Raw genomic sequence first — 15,358 nt, 5'->3', positions numbered from 1 at the left:
GAGATGTTTCCACACAACAGATGTGTTGATAATGACTGTTTCTTCGTGGGTGCTGGTGCTGTTTGTTATAAATTATTTCATTCTATATTTTAAGTGGTATTTAGTGAAACCCTTAGCTATGGATTGGTGTATTGGTACCTATATATTTAAATTACCATGGTAGGTCTACTTTACGCAATTTACCTTTTTGTTTCATCCAAATGCAAGTGTACCTTAAGGACTATATACGTTTAGGATAAGCATATACTAGTAGTACATCTAGTTATTTATCATACACTCAGAATAGAAGTTATTAATGATATTTTTTCCAATTAAATTCAACGATAAAAGTCTTGAAATAATAAAATTGTGTGTTAATTATATTCTCTAAATTCTTAACACGGATGAATTTTAGGTAGGTATACCCATATCTAAAGGTAGGTAATCGAAATAACATTATTACGTTCTGTGATCTATATCATAGGGTCATCGTAAATAGACTAGAGTGTATTTTTACCACTGCAACGTGCATGAGTGGCATTCGGTGAACCACAAGTACCTTCCTATTATAAGGCCTCTGCACGCTGCAGTTTTTCTACAAGCACTTACAATCTATTCTCGTCTCATCAAGGGTTATGGACTCGGCGGCTTTAGACATTAAGATAATGTCCAGGAGCTGGTAGCTAAGAGACGTGGCGCCAGTCATCCGACACCGGGCCTGTCGGCGTTTTACAACACTAAAGTGTTAGTTACGGGGATGCTCGTGTTAATCTCTAGAGATTATGGCTCCTGAAACACAAAACATTCTCTGAAAACTCGAATTACAGTGAACTAACTACCGCCTCGTATTGAACACTCTCATTCAAGTTCAAATAGAGAGGTAAAAAATAAGAGGGTAAAAAAGGACGCAATTCGACATTATTTTTATTAGGGTTATCAGTGAAATTGTGAAATTTCAGCGATGTCGCAACATTCGGATGTCCACTAATGATCTAGGTACGTTTTAATAATGTTTATTTAGACTAAGTAGATTATTGTGATGAATTTATGGTGACGTAGGTATTACGGTCCTAATGTGCTTTCACAAAAACTTACCTATATGGTTGTTGAGTCCTTGATGTTTTTCCGCCGGCGAAATCGAGCAAATAGTACTACTGTAAGTACAACACAATTTAGAAACAAACTATTTAACCGCTAATGTAAATTAATATAACAGGCTTAATAGCTATTACCTACAGATTAAACATTTATTATATGTACAATATATACATATTTATTTTTACACATTGACCAAATGAATTGACCATGCTGATTTGCGAAAAACGCTATTTACTAGACTAGCTAGAAAATATAAGTGACTACCTACTTGATGTGAAAAGCGTCTTATAATATAACCGGTAGGTATGTAGTTGATCATGTGAGATGGAAAACAGGGCAGCGATGAACTCGGCCCGATTATGTTTGATCGCGATTTAAGCATCCTGTACTACCTAACCGTAGCGGTTCTTTGTACCCGCCGCTCTCACCCTACCGTCGGCAAAATAATTTAAGTTTGTATAAGTACATGAGCTAACATAATGTCTATGATTTACCCCATATTAAATCAACAACAACATCTCAACATTCAGAAGAAAATTAACAAAGAAAATTATACAATCATCAGCAGAACTTATTGTAATGTAAATGTTTTAAAAATGTAACTAAATTCTCATGTAGCTCAAATTTAAAAAAACCGGCCAAGTGCGAGTCGGACTCGCGCACGAAGGGTTCCGTACCATTACGGAAAAAAACAGCAAAAAATCACGTTTGTTGTATGAGAGCCCCATTTAAATATTTATATTATTCTGTTTTTAGTATTTGTTGTTATAGCGGCAACAGAAATACATCATCTGTGAAAATTTCAACTGTCTAGTCTGTCTATCACGGTTCATGAGATACAGCCTGGTGACAGACGGACGAACGGACAGACGGACAGACGGACAGCGGAGTCTTAGTAATAGGGTCCCGTTTTTACCCTTTGGGTACGGAACCCTAAAAAGGTAAAGGATCTTTTTAAATCATGTCTAACCGACACAATGCAAAATTCTAGTGATGTCTTAATAGCTTAATACCTAATATTATGTTTTTTTTTCTCATGCTCTGAAAATGGCTCAATGTTTATCGACGAAGCGGGTTGAAAGTTATACGTTTCGGCCCTGGCGAGATTAAGTTACCTACATTCCAAATCCAATATATATTTTTAAAATCAGCAAAGAAGATTCGGTTGCAAATGGATTTATTATGTAATCTCCATTCTGATGTTTAACTCCTGATTCCATAAATAACAATCATTATACCAAAGCGCCTTTCATCCCTTGGTTAACAATTTATTTACTATTAAATGAAACATCGTCTAAATTGAGTATTCGTTGATACCAATTCGTTAAGATCTAAGGATGCCACGCAAAGCTTAAACCAGTAGTCCATTTACACATTCCATTTTGTCTTTCAAAGTAGAATACAAAAAGTATATTCTGAATTTGCAAATATCTGCTCAAAGAGTGGATCACTTGTAAGTGCCAACCTTTACTCTAATAAGTCTTACAAATATTATTACGTTATTAAATAAGCCATATATTAATATATACTTAATAAGTCAAATTGAAATAGGTACCTAATATTTATTTGTAATATCTGTTCTGATCTCAATTTAGTTTAACCAATGTTAGTTAAGTTTACGTGCTGACGCGATCGCTTGGACAGGTCTCCACGGAAGACCAGCGTCAAGATACCTGAAAGGTAAGTTGACATCAAGGTGAGGGGAGACCTTTTCAGTGACGTTTATGTTTTATATTAATAAAAGTGTATTACATTTAAGCAATACTGTAAGCGTCCTGAATAAATTTATTTTCTTTCTTTCTTTCTAGTCAAAAAGAATCGAGCCCAGAACAGTCAAGCTCCGTAATTGTAATACAAAACTCCATAAACGTCTGTCAACTCTAACAAGCCATTGATTATCGTTTGTCCCTGTCTGAAATTTTGACAGTTGTGTTTGTTGGAAGTTGGAAAGAGACAAACTTAACAAAGGTTTGCAAAATTTTGTGAATTAAGAGGGTTAGTCTCGATGTTGTTTTGTTTCTGACCCTATACTGCAATCTGGTTGAAGTCTGCTCCCGAGCTGAGAAGTTTTTTGCAAATTCGGCGGCGATCGGTCTCGCCTATTATAGCGAGCCTTAAGCTGTAACGATATCATTTTATTGCCAAGAAATGATTGTTGCAACATGGAACCAAGAATAAATAAGAAAAAAAAAATGGAAATTTAAGTGTTTTTTTATAGAAGAACATATACATACATACATATTACTGTTTTCCAAGAACATTTCGTTCCAGATAATACTCATTAGAACTGCTAAAAAATAAAAAGTATTTTTTTTTAAGTACCTACATAATATTATATCGATTTTGTATGCAAAAGTATTATGCAATATTGCAATTCATATAAATCCTGCATCTAATCGTAATACCGATGAGTGCTGAAAGTCAGCCAGTGACTAACGTTCTCAAAAGCGTTTCACTTTTATTTTAAATGGTTAGTCAAAAAACACTGGAATGTCGCCGTTTCGCATAAAGCCGTCTTTATTCCCAATCGAAGCTACCTAATTACCTCGCCGACCGGGGTTGGTGTTGATGAAACATCGTTTTTGTGCGCAGATTCGCGGTAGTGGTGTTATAGCGCATAAACGGTACGCCCATTAATGACGCTAAATATATTGCTCTCGGGAACCCGCTCCGAACAGCGCATGAGACCGGCTTAATTGTTTTAAACGTTCAAGGAGTCAATTACTAGGACGCGAACACGGCGACACCTTCTGTCGGGCTTGCCGTGCGGGAAGCAATTAGCTAAGTACGTGTACTTGCTTACTTAGAAAGCGTAACTTTCGTTCCATCGTAAGTTCATTCGATTTTGCTTTTCTATATCAATAAAACAAGATTTCTTTACCGCGCCATATTAGTAGCATGACGCTGAACTTTTATCACTTTACTAAATATACTTATAAGTGACACGAATCACTTGTATTTTCACACAAAGTGACCCGTTTTTATTGTTCTAGAGAATATGCAGCTCCTCGTAATTGAGGACGCTGAAATCGCGCTGTGGAAGAAAACAAACCTCTGTACTGGCTATAGCTAAAGCATTGGATAATCAGGATTAAATCTGTGAGAGAGAAATTTGAGAGTAACTAGTATATTTATTGTGCAGTGCCTTATAGTTTTCAATAACGGCGCCACGGGCTACCGAGCTTTAAAACAAATCCGGAAAATCGGAAAGCCCTCGGGACCGGGCATGCAAAATTTGACCGATACAGTTACCGCCGCGTGGGCCGCCTAATGGCCATTTGCTCATTGATTAAAGCAGACGAACAATAAAACGCGTCAGTGCTCGTAAACTGGCACTCGAAGCTGCGCTACCGGCGCCCGCGCTTCAAAGAGACGCCGACAAAGAGGCCGCGCGCTCCCAGCCCTGTCAACACAGTCACGGGCCGTTCTAAACGTTTCCCTCGGGCTGAAATTACGAGCGATGAGCGTTACAGTCGAATCGATAACATTTGCATTAAAATTTTTGAAAACAGATCTTTTTTGCGAATAATGTGTTACACATACTTATACGTATACATCCTGCCAAACGAGCCCTTTCTAGAACGGTTACGAAGACCTCATCTGCCCAGTAGGCTTTATCCCAAAAGAGCTCAATACATGGATGAAACGGCGTCGTACCTGGAATAATATGTTATGAGAATGCTCAATTACTTTCAGAGGTATAACAAATTTATTTCTTATTCCAAAAGAAACCTCATTTGTTGAAATTCAGGTTTAGACTATATATAAAAGCGAAACCTCCTCCGGTAGTCACGGCTAAAATGACTAAAACTTGAAGAAATTATCGACAATATTAACCAAATGAGTGCAGTGTTTTAAAATATTGTAAGTGTTAGTGTGCGCGGCATACGCGTCGCGCCGGATAATCCAGCTGGCTGCTGGAGTGTTCCCAAAAACTGCGGCGTCTCAAGATGGCAATTTTAATTAGGCGTATTAACACTGAGCCTCTTATTAATAGGTCGATTACTTGCGGCCGGCTAGCTGCAGCGTAAGACGCGCCGAGCCTCCAGACTAGCCGGATCTCACAAGATTACGCGAGATACTAACGCAATCCAAACTTACGACGGAAGTGGAGGACCCGCGCGAAATCGCCTTTTCATAATCATAATAATTTTATTCGTAAAGCTAATTACATGTCAGTTTGGAACTTTGGATACAAATTAATACAAAGGTAGCCTCATTTTCCTTTCTGGATATTAACATTATTGAAAATATTTTGACACAATTTGTTGTACTTATATCAACAACAGCTATGCCCCTACGTTTTTTTTTTTAATTATTATAAGAGTTTGGTTCGGACCATTTAAAAATTTGTATGAAAACTGTTTTTCGCTCCTAATTTTTACAATAATCAAAACATCGAAAAAAGCCAAACGTCGGCATAGCTATGGTTAATATACAACTAATTGTTGCAAAATATTTTCAATAACGTTAATATCCAGAAAGGATAAGCTAAAGATAAAGGAATAAGCTTTGTACACTTCTTATCGGCACTAAGTACCTAGTTATTATGTGACTCTGCATGTATTTGCGCGTAGGTAACTATGATGAAGATGTGGGAAGGTAAGGAAATGTTTTTCGGGTGTACTCATATTTGTATGTACTGTCAGCAAACCTGTTTGCTTAGCACCCTGCATACACACATGTATAAAAGCTAATAGTTTTGCTGCTTTTAAATTTTTGGCATACAATTGTAAGAGACATAGAAATATATGGTAAGAGAGTAGGTAGGTTTAAATCCAAAAATGGCCAGTCATAACGACGTACAAATTATCTGTAAATTTACGTATAATGTTCCTCACTCTATATTTACTTACTCTTTGTAGTAAAGAAGTGCAAAGTAAAATTTACCTGCTTCCTATAAGTATGTAGTCCGGCTGTGGCTACTGGCTACCTACTCAAAACGTTTCATAAGCTGCTTTACAAATGATATTTACCATCAGGCAGAGAGTGAGCGGCCGATAGCACCGACACCTCGCAGATTTATGGCGCAGCAGATATCGCAGATATTTCCAGACAAATTGATATTTTCAGCTCGCTCCATCATGTGGCTATGAACTCCCAACACTCTCAAGTAGGTACTTTATGCTCGATGGAACACCAATTGGTTTACACTGTACCAGTGCCAATACAGTGAGCTCATTTCAGAGAGATAAATCATGAATCATACTTGCATACAACATACAAAAACGTATTAGCGGCGATATAGTAGGCTTTAAAGCAGTAGATGAGATTATAGTAGTAGTACAATAGTAGCAGTAGCAGTAATAGCTGATAGATACACGCTAAGATGAGAGAGAAAGAGAGAACGACAGAATTCTATGGACTGAATGGATTCACTTTAATACTAGCAGTGATCAAACTTTTGATTAAATATTAAACAAAATGCCTTACTAAATACCAATATATATGCAATATATTAAATGCCATATATATGCTGGTGTTCTGAAATACTGCTCGACTTACAAATATCTGACCACGTTAGGCGTTTTCAGAGCCGACTTTCCGTACTCATTCAATAATAGCCGCATCAGATGTGAATATTTTTCAAGTGGTCATGAGAGCCGCACGCGCCGGCTGATTCAGCGAGGTAAGTGCTGCCCGCAATTAAGATTGTACGATGAAGACACATGCTGAAGTATTTTCTAATTACGTACACCATCAATCACGGCTCAGCCAGACCAGGCCAGAACACCGCCAATCAAGTAATTGCATCGCGTGCATTGGCTTTTGGTCCTCGATAATAATAGGCATTTTATTGCCCCTAATGGAGTCTCTAGGGCCGCCCGGCTAAATGATCGGCATTTGGTTTCCGTCGCTACTTTTAATTTAGACTAATATTCGTATGCAGCAGTAAACACTCGTGAGTGACGAAGCTCCCTAACCATGTTTTTCTAATCAATTAAGGCATCGATTGTTTCGATATTGCAAGTTAATGGAAATTTGATATTGTTGAGTGACTATCATGTTGATTGATTTTAAAATGAAACACGCAACTGTTTGTAGCCTCGTGTGACGGCGCATCGGTTGTTTCTAATTTATAATCGGCTTGTAGCAGCGGCATTTTTGTATGTCAGCTAGATACTTTGACAGGGTTGGGGCATAACGAAACAGATTTCAATTTGTGACATGCCGGCAGCGAGCGGGCGCGTCTGACAATAGAGGTGATGGTGTTCGGACAGGTAGGTGACGGCCGCCCGCGCTGCTCTCATGATCCCATCTCTTACCGAGTATTCGCCCTATATAAACCATTATACACTAGATCACAAGATCCGTAACAACATGTTTACCTCAAATCACTCCTAAACTGGTTAGGTTGAGCCCAGTGTTCGGAAAGACCGATGGAAGCAACAGTTTTGATCTCGGCAGACACACAGGCGAGTCGAGACGGCGTTGTGTGTGATCGATCGATATTTCCACTTTCATATTCCAGCATCATTCCTACATATCGGCTATAGGCTGATGGAATTAAAGATATCGCGTAACTAACCCGTATTCTCTCCAGCGAAATACACCGTGTAATGTAACCGCTGACCTTGTTTACCAAATAGCGAACAATGCTTACGTTTTGCAATGCAAACTGAAGCTCATCAATCATCATTTATCAGGGGCCTGAGATTACTCAGATTTCGACCTATTACATAAGTCACTTTCAGTAATAAACTACTTATAAATGTTTATAAATCATTATTAAATTGAGTAGAATGCTCTTTTTTGTTGTCTTTTATATTATAGAGATTACTTAGATTACTTTACTTTCTTTTATTGCGTTTCATTCGATAAAATAAATTAAGTCAAGTGTAGGCGAGCATTTGAATCATAACCTCGCCAGCATGAGTTGGGTCTAGACCTCCAAAATACGGCAAAGCAGATGGATGGTTAGCGCGCGTGAGTTCAACAATCGTGAACCAATTGTTAGAAGTCAGATCACCTATCACCGAACTGGATAGCGTGCAACGGTTGGCTCATTTCTGTTCCGAATTAAATAAATCGTTTTCCCCTCACTAGCTCGGAAAGTTGTCGTTTATCCTTCAATACAAGCGGGGAAAAACGCGTTTTATCCACTAGTGGGGAAAGTAATTTGACCTTGGATGGAGCGTGTTTAAGTAGCTTGACAGATAACAAAACGTAAAACGCTCATGATAATGGTTCGTTCGATATTAATTATCATTAAATAAATGGTTTGAGAATCTAATAAAAAATACCAAATTTAGCTTTATTTAATGATTTTAAGTCATAAACCTTAAAATTCCATAAGAAACGTTTGTTTTTTTATAATGATGTTAAATATAATTCTGAACGCACAAGTTGAGTCGATGCAATTTCAAAACGCATCGTTGACATTTCATACATCAAAAATGTCAACATTGTCAACAATTTTTTTACTTAAAACCTTTTCTCATCGACTCGCGTAAAAATACACAACTTCCAGAGTTTTCTGTTATAATATCGTAAAGAAATGAGTGATTCCAGTGATGAAGATGATCTAACGCCTGTGGATGTTGCACTTTCCTCGCTATAGTGAGGTGAAAAGTTTTGTGTTACACACGGCCGCAAATGTATTTTACTTCTCGTGTGTAGAAACACTCGCTACGCTCAGGATTCTATTTCAGAACCACTCGCTTCGCTCGTGGTTCACCTATAGAATCCTTTCGCTTGCTCGTGTTTCAATTCTACACTCGCGGGTAAAATACAACTTTGCACCCTTGTATAACAAATAACTATTTTTCTTTTCTCAAGTCTTAAAAATAATAGCATCTTAAATAGCAAAAAAAAATACATGCACAAATTTACATTGTTTTAAAAAGCCCAACATCTTGGTCAGTATTTACTACTCGTATAAGTACATATACACAGAGCTAGGACTGTGCACATTCACATAATAAATTTAGTGGGTTCAGTATTGATAGGAAACGCATCTACGTATTCAATTTAATAAAATGTTCCGTCCGTAGTTGTCTGTAGCGATTAGAACGTCGGTAAATCATGATCATCGATGATCGGCCGATGCGATGTCAGATTAGGTCGCAACCAGCTTTGTGCTTATAAACTGCTTGTTCGTAAACCTTATTACAACGAGTTAAGGTCAAAGAGTAGTGAGTTGACTGTGTTGCAAGCGGCCGCCACCGTGACTGGCGCTGAAAGATGGCATAACATTGCTGTTCAGTTAGTTAGTGGGGCAATTTATCAGGAGCCATTGTTTTCTATCGTTGTTGATCCCTTGACCATGACTGAGCATTACTTGAGAATTCCATAGGAAAAGGTCGATTAATGATTTACTGTGCATATGGTTTTATTTTGATAAGCATCACATAGCCCTAATTACTACAACAACGTACTGATAAATTAACTTAAAAAAACAATGATTCTCTTCCAAATAGACAGAACCCATTTAACTCTGCAAAGCCTTTGGAGTGACAAAGTGTGGGAGTGCCACTACAAACATTATATTTTTAAAGGCATTTGACGTTCTGTCTCTGCTCTCTGCAGGGTTAGCTTTTGGTCTGATCCTATGTAATTCCTAATAATTGGAGAAAGGCGATCATACTTTTTATTCCCATGTCATTATTTAGGGTTCCGTACCCAAAGGGTAAAAACGGGACTATATTACTAAGACTCCACTGTCCGTCTGTCTGTCTGTCTATGTGTCTGTCACCAGGCTGTCTCATGAACCGTGATACATAGACAGTTGAAATTTTCACAGATGATGTATTTCTGATGCCAGTATAACAACAAATACTAAAAACAAAATAAAATAAATATGTAAGTTTTTTTGTGTAATGGTACGGAACCCTTGGTGCGCGAGTCCGACTCGCACTTGGCCGATTTTTTAAGGCTGGATGTTATGAACTACCTATGACATATTTTCAGCACCTCTATCATATGTAGATTCGATGAATATGTATATATAACGCCTGTTGTATACTTAATATGCAACAGTGGATGTCTAACAGCACTGGCACAAGACTACCTATCTCTAAATAAATAATTGCTTTATCTTGGACCAATAACCATACAACGCGCTAACTGAATAAAGCAATTCAGCCCACCTACTTAGTCTATTTTTCCCCTAGCACGGGGCATCACTAACAAACATCCTCGGGGCTAAATGAGGGATTACCGGGGCCGGTGCCGAAGCCGCAATTACTAGCAGCTTTGCGTTCCAATACTGAGACCCTACCCTGGGCTGACGTTACAAACGCTTACCACGTGCAGCAGAGTCAAGGGCTAAGCGAACCTGTATAATAGTGCCCTCCGATGAAACATTGTATAGGTTGGAACCAATTACTAGCAGTTTTGCGTTCTTATACTGAGACCCTACCCTGGGCTGACGTTACAAACGCTTACCACGTGCAGCAGAGTCAAGGGCTAAGCGAACCTGTATAATAGTGCCCTCCGATGAAACATTGTATAGGTTGGAACCAATTACTAGCAGTTTTGCGTTCTTATACTGAGACCCTACCAAGGGCTGACGTTACAAATGCATACCACGTGCGCAAGTCGAGGGCTCAGCAAACCTATTACAATTATATATTTACTAACAAAAAGCAGGCTCCATTGACCCCATAAAAAATTGTCAAAACGCGAGAATCTTGAGGTCATGTTCTACTAAATACGACTCGCCGGTATCAAGTAACCATTGAGAATGCGACTGCTACTACTAATCGCAAGGGTCATTCGAGCCACATCCTTAATCTAAGCTTAGATGATACGTGACTTCGTTTCAAAAGGATCTAAATCATTATGTCATAACTTAAATTCTTAAATTTTGTAATTTCAGTAAGGTACCTTTTTAACCGACTTCATAAAGGAGACCTTCTTATTGGTTGTTTATAGCGACGAATTTGTAGGGATTTTAGGTCATCCAAAAACCGAGGAAACTTCATTCATTATTGACACACCTATAGTTAGGGGTGTTATTATAGCAGTTGTTGCAACTCGCAACATGGTTATGATCTTGTTCTTACAAAACCACAAAATGGTGACATTTTAACACGTTTTATGAAGTAATAGTTATTTGTTATACAAGGGTGCAAAGTTGTATTTTACCCGCGAGTGTTTAAACACACGAGAAGTAAAATACATTTGCACCCGTGTGTAACACAAAACTTTTCCCCTCACTATAGCGAGGAAAGTGCAACATTCACAGGCGTTAGATCATCTTCATCACTGGAATCACTTATTCTTTTACGATATTATAACAGAAAACACTGGAAATTCTGATTTTTACGTGAGTCGGTGAGAAGTGTGTTTTTAAGTAAAAAATTTGTTGACAATGTTGACATTTCTGTTCTGACGTATGAAATGTCAACGATGCGTTTTGAAATTGCATCGACTCAACTTGTGCGTTCAGAATTATATTTATATAAATAAAAAATCTAACGTTTCTTATGGAAATTTAAGGTTTATGACTTAAAATTATTAAATAAAGCTAAATTTGGTCTTTTTTATTAGATTCTCAAACCATTTATTTAGTGATAATTAATATCGAACGAACAATTATTATGAGCGTTTTCCGTTTTGTTATCTGTCAAGCTACTTAAACACGCTCCATCCAAGGTGAAATTACTTTCCCCACTAGTGGATAAAATGCGTTTTTCCCCGCTTGTTTTAAAGGATAAAAGACGGCTTTCCGAGCTAGTGAGGGGAAAAGATTATTTTATATTAACTTACAGGGTCAATCGCATAAAGATGCCATTGAGATGAACGCTTTTCACTCAATATTTAAATGGCTAATGCGCGTTACTGACCACTAAATAAATACAGCGAGTTGCAAAATGAATGGACTCATTATGAATGGAATTCATTCATGTATGTTTGCAGCTAGGTATACATAGTATACATACAGTCAGCAGAAGTTACTAAGCGGGCGAGGTGTTTAAAATTACCTTGACACGTTCTTATTCTCTTAATAATAAATTCGCTTCAAGATCATTGAACACCTCCCCCGCTTAGCAACTTCTGCTGCTGACTGTAGAATGATTGTTATGATTGACCATGTTGAAATGTGTTGACTGTGTTGTAAGTACATTCCAGATAACATTAGACTTTAGAAGATCATATGTGGAATCAGAGATTCTAAACCATTTCTGTGCAGTTGTAAGTACATCATTTTCGATAGTCAACTTACAACACAACGCGACGTGATAGTAAAGCACCTGACAATTGAGCGTTGTTGACCTCTGCCTCTTTAATATAAGTATTTTATAAGGAAACAATTGTAAAGTACAATTAGGATATTGTATTTTTTTATAAATTTTCACGCAAGTCGCAAAAATTACCGTTGGATAAATTAGTGGAAATATTTTCTTTTGATATTTTATTTAGGTTTGAAGCGTATTCCTAAAAATTGCAATATTGAACTAAGTATTTTTTATTTTGTCTAATCATCTAATGATTCTAATGCTATCTGGAATGGAGTATAAATTGCCTAATGTGGTACACTGCACCTACCTATCCTAAGCAAAAATGTATCCAAGTGCATAAAACAGGGGCAGGCGCGATAGGATAATAATATATCATGACTCATCCTCAAATATATTTTTGATGACTAAGATACGAATATTTTAACTTTAACCTAGCCGTTACCAACAATTTTGTCGTCAAAGTTCACATCAGTCTAAGCATCTTGTCGGCTCCGACCAAAGCCTGTTCTACAATAGAGAGGCATCAGTAAGCGGCTAAAAAGTCGGTAATCCGTCAGTAAGCGATATGACACGCGAGCCACACTGGGACAATGGAACATTATATCTACTAGTACTGTCGGTTACATTAAGTTGCGACAGTCACGAAACTAATTTTTTAATACAGTTGCTCAAAAAGTGCTACTTTTCATGGCTGTTTAGCGTGCGGAAAGTTGGTTTTCGCGAACTAGTACTTTTTACTTTTCCAATTTTTTTAAATTTATACTTGTTCCAATTCATGACTACTTATTGATGAGTGTTAATATTAGTTTCCTTTAAACGTCGTAATCAACATAAAAACCTAGTGTTAACGTAAAAATACGAAAAATATGCATATTTCATATTTTATTACTCACCTCTTCATCATTATAAGTATTATAACAAGTTTAAATTTTAATGTTGAAAAACCGTTCTTAATAAGTTGTCTGAATGGAACGGATTATCAACGGAACGCCTGTCAAAGAAAAGGCGTTTTTTCTTACTGCAAGAATGTTTTAAGTTTCCAAAGGCAACATTCGATATTGTTTTTATAAATATACGACACACAAATAATCGTAAATAACGATATTTAGGTAATAATAGTACAATGTTTTATATTTACAATTGTTTCTGTCTTATAGAACATGCATTTGAAAAAAAAAACTTCAATAATAATAACAAAATCCATTCTAGTCGAATACAAGCTAAAAAAACACCTCTTCATAATGTCAATGTCAATGATGTCACAGAATTAATAATATAAAAGTTTCGAATTCCTTAATACTTGTTGTTTTTCTTATTTTTTCGCAACTGTATTAAAAAAACGTCGTTCGATACACGTGCGGAAATGTCTTCAGTAATGACATACTTTCCGCAATAGCATCGAAATGTACTATTTATCAAGAAGATACGTCTGCAAACGATAACTACAACTTTTTAAATTAAAGGGCAAATGGATAAGTTCACCACTTTGAGCACTGATGTAAAGGAAAAAAACTTGAATTTCAGACAAGAACTATTAAACACATGTGCAAGTTTCCAAAAAGTTGGAAAACTAGTCGGAAAATTCAGGATTTTTTTACAGGAAACCAAAGAAACTTTCATTTTTGAAACGGAAAACTTCGATTCCCGTACAAAAAAAAAGAAGTTTTAGAAAAATTTCCATGTCGAAATTTCGCAATTTTGGTAATTTTCCGATGGCACATTCATTGGTGAAAAAAAAATTCTAAGTTTTTTTGTCAAATTTTTTAATATTTTTTTTTACCTTTCCGGAGCCGGTATTATATGTCGCAATACTTTCTTTTAGCGCTTTGAACGCCAAGATGATGCCATGAGTTGTCATTCTCATAGCGACAAGAACGCTTTCACACCCTATGGTGTACGCTCTCAAATGTAACGCTCATGCTTTCAAGTCTATATTCGTTAGCTCGCACCAGTGACGTAGGAGCGTGAGTCACATTTACCTATAGATGTGACAAAATGACGGTTAAACGTTAATTATTCGTGATTGTCCAATGTTCTTCGTAACCTTCATGTTACTACCTGAAAACTATAAGTTTTCGAGATTGGTTACTTTTTGTCGTCGTATCCTTTAAGAAAAAAAAACCTTACGTATATTTTACATGGATTCATTTCTGTTTTCCAAAATTGACCACATGTCGGAATTTAACGGCGCAGGGACGTAATTTGCTGTTGACTGTACATACATCCCGCCCCGGGCACGGCCATCGCATCGCACCACAGTTTAGCTACAACTTATTATTACTAATAGTACAACTTAACAAGTTTATGACTTATGAGAAGAGAATGCGAAAATTGCGAAATTACACGATATTGAAGTTGTTGCAGGTTGACTATTTTTAGTCGCATATCATCCGCACTTCTCCGAAAGATCTCGCCATTACATCATGATTCATTATTGCAAGTGTTAGTACTGAAATCATTTGGATGCATTGATTGAGCTTGATGTTCTTTGACTGTGAGGAATTTTAGTTTTATACTCCAGATGCTTATGCTTTTGCCACCAGTCTATATTAATTAATACAAGTACCTATGATTAAATTAATGGCCGAGTAGGTATTAGCCTGGTTTATTACTTAGCTATGTAATGAGTAGTGTTGAGTCTATATATTCTGTACTGCTTCTTTACACCAGCGGGCCTAAGATGGTCGCGCTTTTGTCATCTGTCTTGATGACCGTCACTTTCTAACAAGTAGGTATGTAAATGCAATAATTAAAACCATCATATACGTAAGGATGTCAAATTCCAATGTGCTGCAGTAAGCTCCGCGACACACTGTCCACTTGCATACCTACTTGAATTTTGGATGTATATTAATACTTAATGTACCGTCAAAAATAAACTAGTTAAGCGTCGTATGCGCGTATCGTGTGCCGCAAATCACAACAACTTTTCACGACACGTTCTTGTCGTTCCAATTTCGATATAGTCTGTCGATCATCGTACCTGCAACCATTTTCGATATCCTTTTTTTTACGCTCCATCGTTGTATCGAAAAACGCGTATCATAAAACGGTTTCCCATTATAAAAAGATTAACATCGATTTTCTGGCATAAT

At 37.0% G+C, this 15,358-nt stretch overlaps 1 protein-coding gene across 1 annotated transcript in view; it reads right to left on the bottom strand.

Annotated features, from left to right (window-relative positions):
• Positions 1-518: 518 nt before the first annotated feature.
• The window catches only part of LOC134741094 (uncharacterized), a 74,267-nt gene continuing 59,427 nt past the window's right edge, over positions 519-15,358 (bottom strand). Inside the window, exon 3 of the mRNA XM_063673864.1 lies at positions 519-768. The gene's annotated coding sequence lies outside the window, so the exon portion shown is untranslated. The remainder of the gene's footprint in view (positions 769-15,358) is intronic.

The sequence above is a fragment of the Cydia strobilella genome, chromosome 4, assembly GCF_947568885.1.
Source record: "Cydia strobilella chromosome 4, ilCydStro3.1, whole genome shotgun sequence".
Taxonomy (NCBI): domain Eukaryota; kingdom Metazoa; phylum Arthropoda; class Insecta; order Lepidoptera; family Tortricidae; genus Cydia; species Cydia strobilella.
This window is presented reverse-complemented; position numbering and strand designations above follow the sequence as displayed.